General features: G+C 40.0%; 1 pseudogene across 1 annotated transcript; it reads left to right on the top strand.

Moving 5' to 3' along the window:
* The first annotated feature begins 359 nt into the window (after nucleotides 1–359).
* On the top strand, nucleotides 360–1,396 carry LOC306657024 (ribosomal protein uL30-like; annotated as a pseudogene). The gene has a single exon. The product of its transcript is annotated as a ribosomal protein uL30-like (transcript).
* Nucleotides 1,397–5,169: the final 3,773 nt, after the last annotated feature.

Genomic DNA, 5,169 nt, shown 5'->3' with positions numbered 1-5,169 from the left:
ATTTACACTTTATGCTTATTAAAAAGAATACTTATAACACATGTATGTATAGATTTTGTCATAGATTACCCTCATGAATACAGAAAAAAAGAAAAATTAAGTAAAAAAAGTAATGGTTAAGGTAGTGTTAAAGCTTCCCACTTGGACTTCAAAATCTCTGCATCACTTTTTTCTCAGTTTTTTATTTGTTCTTTTTAGATATACATGACAGTAAAGTGTATTTTGGCATATTATACATACATGGAGGACAACTTGCTCTAATTAGGATCCCATTCTTGTGACTGTACATGATGTGGAGTTTCAACGATCATGCATTCATGTAACAACATAGGAGAAACAGTAACCGCAGCTCTGAGAAGATGGCGGAGGAAGAGCAAAAAAAAAAAGATCCCTCTGGTTCCAGAAAATCTGCTGAAAAAGAGGAAGGCTTATCAGGCCCTCAAAGCTACCCAGGCAAAGCAAGCGCTTTTGGCAAAGAAGGAGAGAAAAGGAAAACAGTTCAGATTTAAGCGACTGGAATCATTCCTACGTGATTCCTGGCGGAAGAAACATGACCAACTGCGTGTCAGAGGACTAGAAGTGAAACCTCATGCTTTGGCAATGCCTGATAAACATTCCTTGGCCTTTGTTGTAGCATCCAAAGGATTAGTGGGTGAGTTTGCTGGTGCAGAGGACCACTGCAAGACTTCATCTGAAGAAAATATTTAGTGGTGTCTTTGTTAAAGTCACCCTGCAAAGACTAAAAATGCGGCGGATAGAAGAACTTTATGTGACTTGGGGATTTCCAAATCTGAAGTCTGTCCAGGAACTCGTCTTGAAACGTGGACAAGCAAAGGTCAAGAATAAGATCATCCCCTTGACAGACAACACAGTGATTGAGGAGCACCTGGGGAGGTCTGATGTCATTTGTCTAGAAGATCTCATTCATGAAATTGCCTTCCCTGGGAAGTATTTCTGGGAGATCTCTAGGTTCTTGTGCCCTTCCCATCTCTCTGTGGCCCACCATGCTACCAAAAATAGAGTGGGCTTCTTCAAGGAGATGGGCCTACCTGGTTATCGGGGTGAACGCATCAATCAGCTCATCAACCAGCTGAACTAAACCCAGAATATCTGAAAGCAGTGCGTTGGAAGCATGTGTTTTTGTTTGATGGAATTGTTATCAAGTATCTTCAGAGAAGATTATTTTCTGCCTTAAGAAACTGGAAGGAAGGGATTGGGGAAGAGACAGTAGTTATGATCATGGCAGGCACCTGTCATCACAGACAAGTTCCAGAAAACTTCCATTGTTTCCTACATTGACCCACCTCTGCCTCTGAAATCAACACATGCTATGGAGAAAGAAGTCCTGTTTTGTCATGGGTTTAATGTTGGTGAGTGAGTAATCCAAGCATGTATACAAGGCTCCCTAAGACTTGTAGCAGTTGACCAAGTCTAGGAGCATACTTGAATCTGGAGGTCCCAAGAGTCTTGTTTTGAAAAGACTTGAAATACTTAGGAAGAAAAGCACAAAAACTGTGCTCTTCTCTGTTGAGTCCATGTTCCACCTTTTGAACAACTTTGTGAACTCTGAAAAAAAAAAAAAAAAAAAGAACATAGGAAAGTCATGTCCAGTTCATTCTACTGTCTTCCCTATGCCCATCTCTCTTCCCTTCCCTTCATTCTCCTTTGTCTAATCCAATGAACTTCTATTCTTCCCTGTCATTGTGTGTCAGTATCCACATATCAAAGAGTTCATTTGACCTGTGATTTTAGGGGATTGGCTTATTTCATTTAGCATGATAGTCTCCAGTTCCATCCATTTACCATCAGATGCCATTCATTCTTCTTTATGGCTGAATAATATTCCATTGTGTATATAAACCATGTTTTCTTAATCCATTCATCTGTTGCAGGGGACCTTTTGGTTTGGGTCATCCGAATCTGTTTCTCCCATATTGTGTCATCCTCTATGAAAAAGAACATTTGATATGGAGAACTTCTTATAACTAGACTTCCCATTTTTTCTGGACTTTCTTACAAACTACTGGAACTCATTCAACAAGTTTTGGTAAGTTTTTGCTTCACAATAACATTCACAGTAATTACCATATTAGTCATAACCACTTGACCTCCTTGGTCAATAGATGACATCATCTTTAAACTTCTAGAACTTCATTCATCAAAGCTCAGAGGAGTTGCTGGAACCCCTGCAGAATATCTGGTCAATTTCAATTGCACACAGCTAGTCTTTTGGGCAGTTTAGGCTGCTTAAGAATTTTTTTTTATCTTGGTGAGGCATCAGGTTTAATTCAATGTCATGTATATCATGACTTGTGGACCAGGAATTCAGGCAGGGTTCAGTGGGGCAATTCTGTTGCTTCAAGTGCTATCATCTGAGCATCATCGACTCAGCAGTAGTAAACAGGTGGTGAACACGCTGGTAGGGACGTTGTGTGAGGGTCCCAGGGTTCCAGAGAGAATGTTCCAGCAACCGGCAAGTCAAGAGACCTCAAATGAATTTTTCATCTTGGTAATTTCTAGAAGTTTTGTTAGTTTTTTCCAAATAGTTTCTATAACTTTATGTACCTTTCAATTCCCTGAAAATATTCTCAAGTCTGTCTTTTACTTATTGGACATAGCAGAGTTATTCTATATTCTATATCTGATGATTTCAATTTTCGGTATTTGAGAGTCCATTTTTAATATCGGGGGGTGGTGCTGCTAATTTGCATTCATTGTCTCTTAATTCATTTGTTCCTGACAATCTGTAACTATCTTTGACTGTCTTATTGTACTTAGGAAATTAGTTAAGGAATAGTCTTTAGAAATAAGCAAATCCCCAAAAACCAGAGGTCAAATGTTTTCACTGATATGTGGAAGTTAAACCATAATAAAGGCAGAGAGGGGAAGAAGAGAAGTTCAGTAGATTAGACAAAAGGGAATGAAAAGGAGGGAGTGGGGATAGTAATAGGTAAGACAGCAGAATAAATATAACAGTTTTCCTAGGTACACATATAAAAATACCTAAGTGAATCCCACCATTGTGCCCACCCACATGAATGGAGTCCTCAATAGAATAAGATATATTTCATGCTTGTATAATTTTATCAAAATGAATTCTTCTCTCATGTATAACTAGGAAGAATCAATAAAAAAAAAGAATAGCTTTTGAATACCTGGATGAAGATATCTTCCTCCAATTCCTCAGAAAACTTGGAATGGAAGCACCATTTGACCCAGTTATCCTACTCCTCAATATACACCCAAAGAATTTAAAATCAGCATACTACAATGACACAACCACATCAATGTTTATAGCAGCTCAATTCACAATAGCTAAACTATGGATCTGACCTAGGTGTCCTTCAACAGATGAGTGGATTAAGAAAATGTGGTACCATATACACAATGGAATATTAGTCAGTCATAAAGAAGAATGAAATTATGGCATTTGCCAGTAAATGGATGGAACTGGAGACTATATTGTGCTAAGTGAAATTAGCCAATCCCAAAAAACCAAAGACGGAATGTTCTCCCTGTTTTTATGTATGCTGACTCACAATAGGTGGTAGGGGAAGGAGGAGTGGAGTTTCACCAGATTTGGGGGCAGGTAGGAATCAGAAAGACAGTAGAATGAGTCAAACATAACTTTCCTATGTTTTTATATGAATACACGACCAGCGTAACTACACATCATGTACAAGCTCAAGAATAGGAAGTTTCAATGACTCTAATAAATCAGCTCTTTTCTTGTGATATTTTGGTTTTTATTATATTTAGAAAGCCTCTATTCTTTGGACTTTTCCCATAGTGTGACAGACTCTAAACATAAATTTACTCTTAGTATACATATTCATATTTATTCCAGAAGCAAATTGAAAAAGCCAGTAAGAACAGTGAGTTCCACTGGTTTGGCTGATTTTATTTTGGGGGGAACATCAGCTGCTAGAGTCCTGGGTTAGCGTCCCATCAATGGGACAAAATGCCTGAGACAAGCAACCTACAAGGAAGAAAGGTCTACTCTGGCTCATAATTTCGGAGTTTCAATCCATGGTCAGTTGTCCCGTTGCTTTGAGTCCTGTGGCAAGGCAGCACGTGCAGAGGAAATACGTGGTGGAGCAAAGCTGTTCACCTCACGGTGGCTGCAGAGCAGAAGGAGCGAGGAAGCACCTGGGTCCCAACATCCCCTTTAAGGACACACCCCCAGTGACCCAGCTTTCTCCGATTAGGCCCCAACTCTGAAAGGTTTCACCATTTCCCAACAGTTCCACAGGCTGGGGACCAAGTTCTTAACTTGTAGGCCATTGGGGGATATTCCAGATCCAAACGACAACAAGACCAGGAGGAATGAGCACTACATACGATGCTTGCACATCTCCTTGTGTCACATGAGATCCATCCGCAGACATGCGAAGTCAGCACTGAGACAAAGGAGGTCAGAGGAATCAGTCCCAGCCAAGCATCTTCTTCACGAGCTATGAGATGGCCGTGAGTACTGTGTAGACAGGGCCTGACAGCAGACCAGGGTATACATTAGGATCAGCTAGGGAGGCTTCCAACACACTAACAAGTGTTGAGTTACACCAACTTCTATAAAACAGCAACAGCAAGCAGCGCTTGTAAGTTAAATATCCCAAGTCAAAGCTTGAGTGTTTGCAACCAAGAGTAGCTGTTGGCATGGTCCCTAAACAACCTGGCATCCCCAGAACAACACAATCCAATGGTACATAAAGGGAAACTGAAGTCCTATAATGGTGGCTAATTATTGAGGAGGCACGCTGACCACAAATAGTTCCTTTATTCTGCTGACAGAAAAGGGAAGACAGCTTATCAAGTAGGAATTTCTAATACAAGTGGGAAAACAATGGCTGCTTATGAGTTTGAATGCCATCTTTAGCTTCTTTTGATCTTGTAAAAATGCATCTACTGATATTTTGCATAACATCTCAGTGAGCAGCTTAATCTTCTCAAAATGGTAAGGGTCCATCGCATGCAATATGCTATGGTTTAGATAAGTTCTGATTGTGTCCCCCAAGTTTTATGTGCTGGAAGTTCATGAGTATTGCTAGTGGAGTAACACTGAGGTGGTGGAAACTTTAAAATAAGGGGCTTAGTGGGAGGTAATTATATTGTGAGGGTACCACCCCTGGAAGTTATTAATGTAATTTATGAGGGATCCTGGTCAGTTCT

This window comes from Sciurus vulgaris (assembly GCF_902686455.1).
Source record: "Sciurus vulgaris genome assembly, chromosome: 3".
NCBI classification, from domain to species: Eukaryota; Metazoa; Chordata; class Mammalia; order Rodentia; family Sciuridae; genus Sciurus; species Sciurus vulgaris.
The sequence above is the reverse complement of the archived record's forward strand: the minus strand, read 5'-3'. Positions and strand labels throughout refer to the sequence as shown.